Source organism: Rattus norvegicus, chromosome 17, assembly GCF_036323735.1.
Source record: "Rattus norvegicus strain BN/NHsdMcwi chromosome 17, GRCr8, whole genome shotgun sequence".
Classification (NCBI taxonomy): domain Eukaryota; kingdom Metazoa; phylum Chordata; class Mammalia; order Rodentia; family Muridae; genus Rattus; species Rattus norvegicus.
Genome location: NC_086035.1, coordinates 18,392,501 through 18,406,775, shown reverse-complemented (window position 1 = coordinate 18,406,775; position 14,275 = coordinate 18,392,501). Strand labels below are relative to the sequence as shown.

The window sequence follows — 14,275 nt, the reverse complement described above, 5'->3', positions numbered from 1 at the left end:
CACAGGGGGCTGGCCGTGTAGCGCATTGGAAGAGCATTTGCACAAGGCCTTTAGTTCAAATCTCAGTCTTGCATCCACAAATACAATTTAAAAAGGAACCCTAAAAACTATACACACTGAGGCTCAGTGGTGCTGACAATGCTAACAACTCAGAGATGGGTAGGAGGAACATATGTATGACCCATCCGCACAATGGGATATTATTAAAAAGGAAGGCAGAGCTGGGAAAATGGTCCAGTGTGTGCTGCTCACTCGTGAAAACCTGAGTTTGAGCCTCGGCACCCACATTAAAAACTCGGTGTAGTGGCTTGTGCATGGAATCCCAGCAATGGGGAAGCAGATAGAGGGAGAGACCCTGCCTCAAAAAAAAGGGGGGGGGGAGTGGAGAGTGGCTGAGGAAGACATCTGACATTGACCTCTGACTTCTGTGTGCACACAGAAAGGTTGCAGTAATATGACAACGCTACATGTATGAACCTTGATAGCATCCTGCTAAGTGAAAGAAGCCAGTCACACAAGGCCCCCATAATGCATGAATCTGCTCCTGGGGAACTGTTTCTAAGAGATCCTTAGGAAGCGAACAAGTACAGAATGTCTTTCTTCTGTATTAGTTTTTGAGACAAGGTTTCTCTGTGTTGCTCTGGCTGTCCCGGAACTCAGAACTCGCTCTGGAGACTAGGCTAGCCTTAAACTCCCACCTGCCTCTGCCTCCCAGGCTGGGATAAAAACTGTGAGCCCGGGGTTGGGGATTTAGCTCAGTGGTAGAGCGCTTGCCTAGCAAGCGCAAGGCCCTGGGTTCGGTCCCCAGCTCCGAAAAAAAAGAAAAAAACAAACAAACAAAAAAAAAAACTGTGAGCCCTCACCACTGGCTTCTTCATTTAATTTTAAATATATTATTTTTGTTACTTCTTAAATTTTTCATATCTGTTTGCAATGTATTTCACTGCACTCACCTTTCATTCCTGCCTTAAAGAAAACTGACTTCCCTTCCCCCTAAGGGCCATCCACCGTCAATAGCTTCTCTTGGGGCTCATGAGTGCCCAGCCCCCACCATGCTAGAATGAAGGCTCCCTCGACCTTCCTTGTACAACATCCACGGTTGCTATGCTGTGAGTACATAAGACTCGCCATCTTGTCGTTTCACAGCAGCTCCGCCAACCCCAGAGACATTTGTTTCTCACAGATTTTTCTCCCCTTTTTCTCCGTGGCCCCTGAGCTCTTTTTGACCGGACGAAAGGTTCTAAGAGTGGCGATAGTTGCGCATGCGCAAATCCATGTTATCAAAATAATTGAATAGGCCTAGCTCGTTCTTCTCTCTGCCTTCCCTGTCCTAGGATGCTTCCCAGTTCCCTTCCGCGACCTTGAATTTTGGGTTAATCATCGCCTGATTAAACCGTAAAAAAATTTTACAGCATGTGTGAGATCATCAACAACTCTCATTTAGATCTTTTTAGTCTTTCATATATTTTAAAAGGTATATATAGTTTCACATTTTTCTTCTCTATCACTTTTTGTTCGTTGTTTGTTTGGTTGTTTGTTTTGTTCTTGTTTGTTTTTGAGACAGCTTGTCGGGTAGGTTAAGGCAGCCTTGCACTCCCATGGAGCGGAGACTGGCCGCGAATTTTCGATCCTCCTACCTGTGTCTCCCAAGTACTGGCTTTGGCAAGTGTGCGCTACCACAGCCTGTTAAATCTCCTTTTCTCACAACTCACCATTACGATTTTAAGAATAACCTGCATTATCACATGAAGTCGCGTTAGGATCTTCATGTTTCTTAATCCCTGTGGTCCTTCTCCAGCCTACAGGCTGTTTCCCATGGTTTCCCATTACCAAGAATGCTGAATTGGAGACCATTTGTATGTGTCTTAAGAGTGACTGTGTACAGCGTGTGTGTGTGTGTGTGTGTGTGTGTGTGTGTGTGTGTGTGTGTATACACATGTATGTGTGGAAGAGGTGCATGTTCACATGTAGTGTGAAATATGTATCCCTATCCTCGGCTAGCTTCTAAATGAATGAGATTGAGACTAAGATTTATTTATTCAGCTGTAGTACAATTATTGGGCGAATTAGCCCCAATCTATTTTTCTAGTGCTAGACTGGCTACTTCCCAGCTGCTGTTTGAGTTTCATCCCGGTCACTTTTGCTCCATCAGTCTGTCCTTGGGGGCATTTCTCTTGGCCACATGCTCCTAGTCCATTGCATCTAATGGAGACCTCCTGTTCTCTCTCTCTCTCTCTCTCTCTCTCTCTCTCTCTCTTCCTCCTCCTCCTCCTCCTCCTCTTCCTCCTCCTCCTCCTCCTTCTTCTTCTTCCTCCTTCTCCCCTTCTTCCTCCTCTGTCTCCTCCTGGTCCCAGCTTGCCACTCCTAGCCCAATAACTGAAGCCCCGCCTACCTCTATTCTCCCTAGTGATTGGCTGTAGCCACTTTTATTCTGCAAATAGCTTTAAATAGGAGAGCAAGGTTTACACAACAAAGGTCAGAATTCATTTGTCAGGATGCAACCAGTTCTGGGGTTCAGAAGTTAGCATTTGTATATACAGCACCACACTAACCCCCAACATTGACATATGTGTGCAAATCACACATGTGTGCAAAAATGGAAGAAAAACAACGGCCTCAGGTATTGTTTTTAAGCAGCATGTATCTTTTGTTTGAGACAGGGTCTCTCATTGGCCTGGAACTTACTCACTAGGCTAGGCTGGCTAGGGATACCGTCAGGGACCCACCTGACTCTGACTTGCCAACTCTGAGATTACAAGTGCCAGGTACCATATTTGGACTTTTTGACATAGGTTCTGGACATGCTTGGGCTCAGGTTCTCATGCTTCCAAGGTGTGCACTTTGTGAACTAAGTTATCTTCCCCAGCCAGCCCTGCGCTACAAATTTTAGTGGCTATCACTGACACGTAAGCTCAGTTTAATTCGCTCCTCTAACCCAAGCTAATAACGGGAGTTCCAAGATCCTGACTTTCAATCTATTTAAAGTCTAGTGGTTAAGAACTGTTTTTGGAAGCACAGAAACATTAAACACTGCGGTTCACAAATGGTGGTGAGATGTCTCAGGACATAAAGTGCATCAGATGAGTGCAGTCCCATAAGACGGCCTTTTGTTACGTGAGTTTTACGCCTAGGCGTGTCCTGCTTTGTATTTTTCTCTATTAATTTGTTTTCTTATTTGGGAAAAGCATGGCTTCTTTCACTAAGAAATTATTTGATGGAGTTTCCCTCCACCCTTTTCAATATTCAGCCCTGCATAAGAAGAGACATGGGCATTGCAAAAACCCAGGAGAGCCTTCGCTTCTTATAACAAGGTTCAGATATGCTAGTTACAAACTAGAAGTCCATCTAACAGTCCTGGCTCCAAGCCGAACTCTCAAACGAGTGGAGAAGGAGAGGATGGCCTTGGTTTTTAAAATTCCACACCTGCCTGATGGCTGGATAAGCCAGGGGAACATTGAGGCTCCTGTCGGCCTCCAGCTGCTCAGAATTTGAAGTCCACGCTGTAATCAAACTGGGATTATCAAAACCTCTCTTAATTTGGAGAGAAAATAACCTGTTACTTTGTGTGATAACATGGGAATCCAGAGAAATTCTGGGGTTTACTGGAGATTTATTTGCTCTACTGTGACTGACCAGTAGGTTGTCACTGGGGTCAAGATTGAACGCCACTGAATAGAAGCTGGTACGTAAGCTTCCAGTGCTCCTTGCAAAGGTACTGTTCTTGGGATGGCATTCCAATTCCCTCTCTTTGTCTTCTGTCCGGTTTCTATTCACAGTAGACTCTCTGGTCCTTCTGAGATAAACTCCTTTTCACTATTTAGCAATAAGAATCAGTCAAGCCGGGTTACAGCAAGAAAACTAGCTGTAGTTTTTGTATTTTTTTTCTCTACTTCCAAATACAAATATAAGACTCCCCTAATTGTAAAACTCACATAACAAAAGGCCGTCTTATGGGACTGCACTCATCTGGTGCACTTTATGTGCTGAGACATCTCACCACCGTTTGTGAACCACAATGTTTAATGTTTCTGTGCTCTGAAAACATTTCTTAACCACTAGACTTTAAACAGATTGAAAGTCAGGATCTTGGAACTCCCGGTATTAGCTTGGGCTAGAGGGATGAGCGAATAAACTGAGCTTACGTGTCAGTGATAGCCACTAAAATTTGTAGTGCAGAGCTGGCTGGGGAAGATAACTTAGTTCACAAAGTGCACACCATGGAAGCAAAATAACCAAATAATACAACTTAAGAAAGGGTTTGCTTGGATCACAGTTTAAGGGCTCGCCTATCGTGGTGAGGACAGCATAGTGGGAAGGGATGGGCGCATTGTAGGCCCCACTGGGAAGCTGGGAGAGGTCAATGTGGGTGATCAGCAGACTTTTATTCACTCTAAGACCCCAACCTCCTCGGTGGTACCAACCACATTTGGGGTGCGTCTTTCTTCCTCAGTTGACCCAATCCAGAACCTCCCTCGGAGACATATCAGGAGATTTGTCTCCTAGATCATGCCCCACACCCTACCAGACTGAGTCACCATTGCACAAACCAATCCGATTTTCCAGAACTGAGTTAAATAGGCGTCTTCTCCACATCCGGTTACTTTGGAATGTCAGTTTGGAAACCATTGTATTTGTCCTTGAAAATCCATACATTGAGTTGCTTACCCGACGGTTACTCGGTTACTCATATTTGGAGTGGAGTCTGTGGGAAGTGACAGATACCTGAGGGCTTCCCAGAGTTCCTGCTGTGGACGTCTCTTCATGTCCTGTGTTCTATCTATCTTCAGAATGGCCTCTGGAATAGGACTCCGATTCCTCCAATGTCTTTCTAAAGGGAGAGTGAGTGGTGACCTCGTTAAACTTCTTTGGTAATTGGAAATGTTTAAATGAGGCTTGCTAAAGCAAAAGACCCTCAGATGGTGTAGAATTAGGGGGGCTTCTTAGTGCATTTTGTGCCCCTGTTAGACAATAACTGAGGTTGAGTGAGTTATGAAGAAAAGAGGTTGTTTTGGCTCACAGACCCTGTTGCTGGGAACTTTGGGGCCAGGTAGTCATAGCCCGCAAGGACTTCATGCTGTGTTGGTGAATAATATAGAAGTGTAGGGGGAGTGGTGGCTAAGCATGTGAGGTGGCCTGGCTTCCTAACAGCCTACTCCTGTGGTGACTAACCTTGTCCCTCAAGACTTCATCCCCCAGGGCTTAAACCAAGCTCATAAAAATATCCAGCCACCATGAGTGTGTCCCACGTCCTTTGGTCACGAGGGTGCCCAACCCCCTACCCACCAATCCTGTAACACAATCACCTCCCAAAGGCCCTGAATCTTGACAGAGCTCCAGTGAGAAATTCAGTTTCCGTTTGGGCTTTCTTTATAAATACATCAAAACTGTAGAGGGAAACTGGTCTTTAAGTTTCTTATTTTAGCAGTCTTCAAACTGTGCACCTGGACCTCATGCAGAGAAACCTTCCTCCAGCTCCCGAGCTTGGGTGTTTTAAGAGAATAAACATCTGAATTCTCGTCATTGTCCATATGTACTTTCCCCAAGATGAATCTTCCTGCTGGTGAGCCTGAGATAGTTCACATCTCATCTTATTTCCCATAATCCTCCTTTCCTCTTATGGGACGCTTACTAATTACTCATCTTAATATCCATGTTAGTAGGAGTTTAGTCACTAGTTATAGTTATTGTTGTAGATTTATAAAAAATAAAATGCTGTCTTTTATCCCCCACTAGGTCCAGCACCACAGTGCCCCAAGATACCTGCTAGATATCTTAATTCTCAGTCAGCAAAGCCTCACCCGCTTTGCTCCATCCCATATCACACTGCCGAAGGCCTCTCTCTGAGCCTGGCAGCAATCCCTCTACCTATCTAGTTCCCAAGGCAGGTTTCCATGCCAGAAACACACATCCCAATTCCACGGCGGCCCAGTGTCTCCTGCTGCCACACACTTTCCTACACTCAAACCGTCACATAAAAGAACACACAACACAATAACCTTTGACCCAATTGATAATTGCCCACCTAAACATTCAAAGCCCAGCACGCATCCATCCCTTAGGAACATTAATAACAGCCTGTAAATACACAGAGTGGAATCTTAATGTCTCCCTCTCTGTCCCTCCTGTCTCTTCCTCCTGGCTGATCCAGTCTCCTCCCCTTCCTTCAAACTTCTCTCCCGCTCATCCTTCCTCAATGACAGGCCTCCTTCTATCCTGTACCTGCTCTCACCTGTGTTTTACAAATTAAGTGGGGAGAAGGTTCTGGTGAGGTTACCTGAGTCCTGTGTAGGCTGCCGTCCTTGGGGCAGTGGAATTAGCATACACAGGGCATAGTACAGATAACTCCAGGGCAAACCACAACAACTAGTTCTGTTCTGGGATGTAGAAACCTAGTAGCTGGGAAGAGGAAAGGAGCTGGATTTGTGTTTGTTTAGTTTTATGGATGAGGACATTGAGTGATTCTCATTCCGAGATGGGGATCCTCGTATGTCTACATCATGTGTACTCTAAGTCTTTCTTCAAAAACAGTGTAGACCGGTTGGCTCACTGGTGAATAAAGGTGCTCGCCACCGAGCCTGAGGGCAGCAGTTTCATGCTTGGAATCCACTTGGTGAGGGAGAACCAACTCCCGCAAGTTGTGCTCTGGGACCCACAAACATGCTGGGGCTTGCGCACCCGGTCGAGTGATGTAAAAGGAAAAAGTTAAATAAAACTGACAGAAACCTCCAACCCAGCCAGTTGTACAGCAATGTCAAAGGGTGAGCCTGAGGAGAGTAGAACGGCGACTATCACACAAGTAATACTGAACACTCCTAAGCTCGTTAAATAGCCAGAAAGATCTTCCGTGCAGTTTAAAAGATGTGCTTTATAATACAGGAATGAATTTATTTCATGATGTAAAACTCGAATCTTCCACAGGCAGGGGGAGGCCCCTGGAACTTCCCAGGGGAAAAGTACTGGCTATGTATCGGGTTTTTGCCTGTCTGTGATCAATAATTACATTGTTGCCATTGTTCTGCTATCCTTTCTTTTGCTAGTTAACCTCTGCATCTACAAAGATCTGAGATAAACTAATTAAAATGAGCAGCTGAGATAACCCGGAATGAAGAATAGTTGTGGTACTCACTAAGTTTATACGCCCCAATTTATCCTGACACTGATGGTTCAGATACTTTTAACGTTTGACCACCCTGCCATGTTTCTCCAGTCTCCTGGGAGAGTGACACTTCTGGAACAGTATTTTTCATCTGTTCCCATCTCTTTAAGTATTACATTGATGGAAAAACAGACAAACAAAATTGCTGCTCCGATTTCCTCACTTTAATAATAAGTATTCTTCTACACATTCATAAAATAATTAGATAATAAAACTGATCAAAAGAATACTTTTGAATTATATTTTGTAGTCATACACCAAAATCTGTAGTGTTATGTGGTTTTTTTTTTCTTGGGAAGGTGGATTGTATTGTAGGACTCATAATAGCAACAGTGATGTCACATACTAGGGGCAATGATGTCACATAATAGCAACAGTGACGTCATCGTAGGGACAATGATGTCAGAAGAGGTTTTTTAAAAAGTATTTTGACCATTTAATAAACATTTAAGCTTACATAGCTTTGTTTTATTATTTCCTTTTATGTGTGTGGGTATTTTACCTGCATATGTCTGTGCTCCTTCTGCATACAGTGTCTGAAGAGGCCAGAAGAGAGCATCAGATCCTCCAGGATTGGAGTTCAAATGTTTGTGAGCTCCTATGTGGGTGCTAGGACTCGAACCTAGGTCCTCCAGAAGAGCAGTTAGTGTTCTGCACCACTGAGCCATCTCTCCTTTCTTTATGCCATTATTTTTGATACGGCCAAGTTTGGTCAGGTACCCAGTAGGAGACATTAAAACAGAGCATATATGAAATTGAAACAATCCCCTGTAGGACAAACAGAACTGAAGCATATGTGTGAGGAGAAAATGAAGTTTTGCTGAGTCACAAATGGAAGTTTGTGACTGATAGGGAGGGGGGGTGTTAATGAACAATATAGTCCATTAGTAATGGTTTCATCAGGTATGTTACTAGGAGAACACCTTTCACTGTGCCTGAACCATGGCACAATGATTAAACCCTTGTGCTGATGATTGAAGGGAGATGTCTCTTACACCTCTCCAGGAGAGGTCATCGTAACCTGCTACCCTTTCTCCCCTCCCTCCTGTTCTCCCCTAAAAATTACTTATTCACTCGCCCATCTTAATTTTCTTCTCTCTAGAGGGACCCGTGTGTGTGTGTGTGTGTGTGTGTGTGTGTGTGTGTGTGTGTGTGTGCGCTCACACACGCATGTTTGGAACTGTGAATGATAAATGTATGTTGTCCATTCTAAGGTTGTGAAATATTTAGCGATTGTATCTTTCTCCTCCTTTTTTTTTCTCTTGAGACTGTGCAGTCCAGGCTGGTTTCAAACTCACTATGTAATAATCCAAGGTAGCCTCAAAGTAATGGCTATCCTCCTGCCTCAGCTTGCTTTCCAAGTCTATAATTACAGGTGTGAGTTGTTTCAGAAACAAGGCTTTCTACCTCAGCATCTTCCTCCTCTCACGGGGCTCCAGTAACACAAGTATTCCACCATTAGTGTCATCCTCCAGACTTCTAAAACTCCATTCGTTCTCTTCAGTGTTTTGTTCCTTCCGCTCTTCAGATTAAACAGGATCTGTGTCATCAGGTTCAAGGTACCTTCCTCAGCCATCTCCAGTCTGCCGCCAAGCTTACCCTGTGGACTTTTCTCTTTTGTTATTGTAGGGTTTTTTTGTTTTTTGGGTTTTTTTTTTTTTTGTTGTTGTTGTTGTTTTAGGTCTAGGATTTTCTGGTAGTTCTCATTACTCTATTAAGAACTCCTGCCTTCCAGCTGTTTGAGGGATATTAGCTTCATCTCAAGCACAGTTAAAACAGCTTTTACAAATGTCTCTGGAAATTCCAACATCTGTGTCACCTCGTGGTTGACATTTGCAGGCTGCCTTTTCTCGGGGCTGGCTGTGTTTGCATACCAAGCCGTTTTGATGTAAATCTTGGACATTTTGGGTTTTGGTTTCTGAGACCCTGGGTCCCTTGGAAAAAGTTGGCTCATTGGTTTTGCCTGGTTTCATCTGTTACATGTAGTTTTAAAATTCGCTAACGCCTTTGCCCAGAAAGCTGTTCTTCCAGCACCTCCTGGCTTCCCTTTCTACCCACCTTAAGCTCTGGGAGGTGTCCGGTCCCCCAGACTCCTCCTCCAAGATCCTTGAATCCTTGGATAAAAGACCAGCCAGTCAGTTCAGCTCTGTGCTGCATGTGTGTGCAGTGGTCCTAACATCACTTCTCGTTTCAAAGTCCCTGTGTCCCATGCATGTACTATTTAGAAGTTGGTCTTGGACTCTGGCCGAGGTTGGTAATAGTTCCGTTCTCAGGGCCTCTGAGTTTGCCCCACACGTGCACAGCTCAAGAGTGAGACTGGAATGTTCCAGAGTCAGGGTATTCCCATCATCTCTCTACTCTCTGTGGCTTTCCCCTGTACTCTCCTGTTCTTCTGACAAGCATGTGATTTCTCTTGGAAGTTTTAGCCATTTGTCCTGCTGCAATATATTTTCCCAAGTCTGGGTTGTCCTCAGGACAAAGCAGTGAGATGAAACATAATAGCTGGTGCACAAGACAGCTCAAAATGCATTCCCACACCACGTTCTTAGGTCAGTGAGTGGTGAAGAAGAGTGAGATTCGTTCACTGGAAATCAGGAAATTGAGACTCAAGTTAATTGTTCACCAGTATCCCATAGGTAGGTGGGTGGCCGCTGAAGGGGCCGTGTCTCAGGGATTCTCTGATCCCTGTGATGCTTTTCCCACTATAATCGCATGACAAAAATTAGCTTCTTATAGCCAGAGGTCCCAGTTCAAATAATAGCTTGCTCTATAAAGCCAATGGGCATTGGTTTGGGGGTACTGAACCTGTCACAAGGAGAAAAGGTGAACTGGCAAGATAATCTCGGTATATACTCTGTCTTCCTGTGCTCTGCTCAGCATTGGTGGAGAAAACAGGAAGTCAGTACCCTAAGGTGTTGTAGGGCCTTGGAAGACTTGGTTGGGGATGAGACAAGCAGTACCAGGACGGGGCCCTAGGAATACAGCAGCGACACCACAAGAAGGATGGAGAACTCACGCCCAAAAGAGGCTGAGCTATCTCCGTGGTGCTGAGGGTCTCTCTAAATCTTGAGGGATACTGTAGGAGACAGGTGTAGCATTGGAAAACTGTCACTGAAAAGTTTACCTTCTCCCTCACCAGTGGGACATTAGCAGAGGCAGCAGATGAATGCCTAGGTTACCCAGGATCTCAGGATCTTTTCTACAGTTTTATAAATACATAATAAAATTCTTGCTAACTGAATCCAAGAACACATCAGAATGACCATTCACTATGATCAAGTAGGCTTCATCCCAGGGATGCAGGGATAGCTCAATATATGGAAATCCATCAACATAATCCAGTATATAAACAAACTCAAAGGAAAAAAACACATGATCATTTCATTAGATGCTGAAAAAACCTTTGACAAAATTCAACACCCCTTCATGATAAAAGTATTGGGGAGAATAGGAATCCAAGGTCCATACCTAAATATAATAAAAGCAATATACATCAAGCCAACAGCCAACAGCCAACATCAAACTAAATGGAGAGAAATTTGAAGCAATCCCACTAAAATCAGGGACAAGACAAGGCTGCCCTTTCTCCCCCCTTTCTTTTCAGTATAGTACTTGAAGTTCTAGCTAGAGCAATTAGACAAAAAAAAAAAAAAATCAAAGGGATACAAATTGGAAAGGATGAAATGAAGATATCACTATTTGCAGATGATATGATAATATACATAAGTGACCCAAAAAATTCCACCAAAGAACTCCTACAACTGATAAACAACTTCAGCAAGGTGGCTAGATATAAAATTAACTCAAACAAATCAGTAGCTTTCCTCTACTCAAAGGACAAAGGGGGATGAGAAAGAAATTAGGGAAACAACACCCTTCACAATAGTCCCAAATAATATAAAAAAACCTTAGTGTGACTCTAACCAAGCAAGAGAAAGATCTGTATGACAAGAACTTCAAGTCTTTGAAGAAAGAAATCGAAGAAGATCTCAGAAGATGGAAAGATCCCCTATGCTCATGGATTGGCATGATTGACATAGTAAAAATGGTCATCTTGCTGAAAGCAATCTACAGATTCAATTCAATCCCCATCAAAATTCCAACTCAACTCTTCATAGAGATAGAAAGAGCAATTCTCAAATTTATCTAGAATAACAAAAAAAAAAAAAACCCAGGATATCAAAAGACATTGTCAACAACAAAAGAACTTCTGGGGGAATCACCATCCCTGACCTCAAGCTATACTACAGAGCAATAGTGACAAAAAAAACACATGATATTGGTACAGATACAGTAAATCAGTGGAATAGAATTGAAGACCCAGAAATGAACCCACACACCTATGGTCACATGATATTTGACAAAGGCGCCAAAACCATCCAGTGGAAAAAAGACAGCATTTTCAACAAATGGTGCTGGTTGAACTGGAGGTCAGCAAGTAGAAGAATGCAAATTGACCCATTCTTATTTCTTTGTACAAAGCTCAAGTCTAAGTGAATCAAGGACCTCCACATACCAGATACAATGAATCTAATAGAAGAGGAAGTGAGAAAGAACCTTGAAAACATTGGCACAGAGGAATATTTCCTGAACAGAGCACCAATGGCTTGTACTCTAAGATCAAGAATTGACAAATGGGACCTCATAAAATTGAACAGTTTCTGTAAGGTGGAGGACACCATCAGTAGGACAAAATGACAATCCACAGATTGTGGAAAAGATCTTTACCAATCCTATCTCTGTTAGAGGGCTAATATCCAAAATACACAAAGAACTCAAAAAGTTAGACTCCAGAGAACCAAATAACCCTATTAAAAATGGGGTACAGAGCTAAACAGAGAATTCTCAACTGAGGAATCTCAAATGGCTGAGAAGCACCTAGAGAAATGTTCGACATCCTTAGTAATCAGGGAGATACAAATCAAAACAACCCTGAGATTCCACCTCACACCAGTCAGAATGGCTAAGGTCAAAAATTCAGATGACACCAGATGCTGGCAAGGATGTGGAAAAGGGGGAACACTCCTCCAATTTTTGGTGGGATTGCAAGCTTGCACAACCACTCTGGAAATCAGTCTGGTGGTTCCTCAGAAAATTACAAATAGTTCTGAGCACCCAGCTATACCAAGGACATATAACAAGGACACGTGCTCCACTATGTTTAAAGCAGACTTATTTATTTATTTGTTTGTTTGTTTGTTTGTTTGTTTGTTTGGTTCTTTTTTTCGGAGCTGGGGACCGAACCCAGGGCCTTGCGCTTCCTAGGTAAGCGCTCTACCCCTGAGCTAAATCCCCAGCCCCCAGACTTATTTATAATAGCCAGAAGCTGGAAAGAACCCAGATGTCCCTCAACAGAGGAATGGATACAGAAAGTATGGTACATTTTCACAAAGGAGTACTACTCAGCTATTAAAAACAATGACTTCATGAAATTCTTAGGCAAATGGATGGAACTAGAAAATATCATCCTAAGTGAGGTAACCCAATCACAAAAGAACACACATCTTATGCACTCACTGATAAGTGGAGATTCCCCAAAAAGAAGCTCGGAATACTCACAATACGACTCACAGACCATATGAAACGGAAGGAGAAAGATCACACCAAGGTGTGGATGCTACAGTACTACTCGGTAGGGAGAAGAGAATAATCTTGGGAAGTGGGTGGAGAGAGAGATCTGGGAGGGAGGGAAGGGGGGCTAGTTCAGATATGGGAGGAGATGGGGGGGAAGTACAGAGGGTCAGGAATTTGAAAGTGTGTAGCAGTGGGGGACAGGGAACTGGGAGTAGCCACTAGAAAGTCTGGATGCCAGGAACTCAAGAGGCTCCCAGGACCCAAGAGGGAGGATATTAGCCAAAATATCTAACAAAGGGGCGATAGAACCTGTAGGGACCATATCCAGTGGACAGGCATGGCCCCCAGTTGAGAGATGATGGGGCCAGTCACCCACCTCAAAAATATCAATCCAGAATTCCTCCTGTCATAAGGAAATGCAGGGACAAAGAGTGGAGCAGAGACTGAAGGAAAGGCCATCCAGAGACTGCTCCACCTGGGCATCCATCCCATCTGCTGACACCAAACACAGACACTATTGCTGATGCCAAGAAGTGCTTGCTGACGGGAGCCCTGTATAGCTGTCCCCTGAGAGGCTCTGCCAGAACTGGACCAATACAAATGTGGATGTACACAGAGAAACCTTAGACTGAGCACAGGGACCCCAGTAGGGAAGTTAGGGCAAGGACTGTAGGAGCTGTAGGGGTTTTCAACCTCAGAGGAAGAACAACAATATCAACCACCAGACCCCTGCAATGATCCCAGGGACTAAACCACTAGCCAAAGAGTACACATGGGGGTATCCATGGCTCCAGCTGGATATGTAGCAGAGGACTGCCTTATCTGGTATCACTGGAAGGGGAGTCTCTTGATCTTGTGGAGGTTTGATGACCCAGGATAGGGGAATGCTAGGCCGATGAGGCAGGAGTTGGGGAGTGGGGGAGCACCCTTATAGAGGAAGGGGGAAGAGAGGAAGGGATAGGCAGCTTGTAGAGGGGAAACTGGGAAGGGTGATAACATTTGAAATGTAAATAAAATAACCAATAAAAAAATTTTGAATGCCCTTTTCCCCCACTCACATTACACTCTAATCTTTGTTATTTTGATTATATCACCTGAAACTTCTTTGAAGTAAGAAGTTGTCTAATGGTGCCTTTGTGCATCAGCTCTACGTCATTGCCTTAAAATGCCCATGGCGAGCAGTTTATAAAGAAGAAAGGCTTGTTTCAGCTCACGGTTTGAGGGCTTTGAGTCCATGAGCATTTGGCCCTCTTGCTTCAGGGATGTGATAGAGTGATACCGAGAGAGAGAGAGAGAGAGAGAGAGAGAGAGAGAGAGAGAGAGAGAGAGAGAGAGAGAGAGGGAGGGAGGAGAGAAAGAGAGAGAAAGAGAGAGGAGAGAGAGACAAAAAAGGATGGTGACCAGGATCCCTTCAACTTCCTTCCACTCAGCCCCACCTCTTGAAGTTTCCACCTCCCAGTAGAACCATGGGCTGGGGAAAGAAGCCTCCCATGTCAATTTTTATATGTCATTTGAGACCCAGACTAAATGGTGACTGATGTTTGC

At 44.0% G+C, this 14,275-nt stretch overlaps 1 protein-coding gene across 4 annotated transcripts in view; it reads left to right on the top strand.

Moving 5' to 3' along the window:
- The window catches only part of Cap2 (cyclase associated actin cytoskeleton regulatory protein 2), a 149,220-nt gene that overhangs the window by 2,906 nt on the left and 132,039 nt on the right, over positions 1–14,275 (top strand).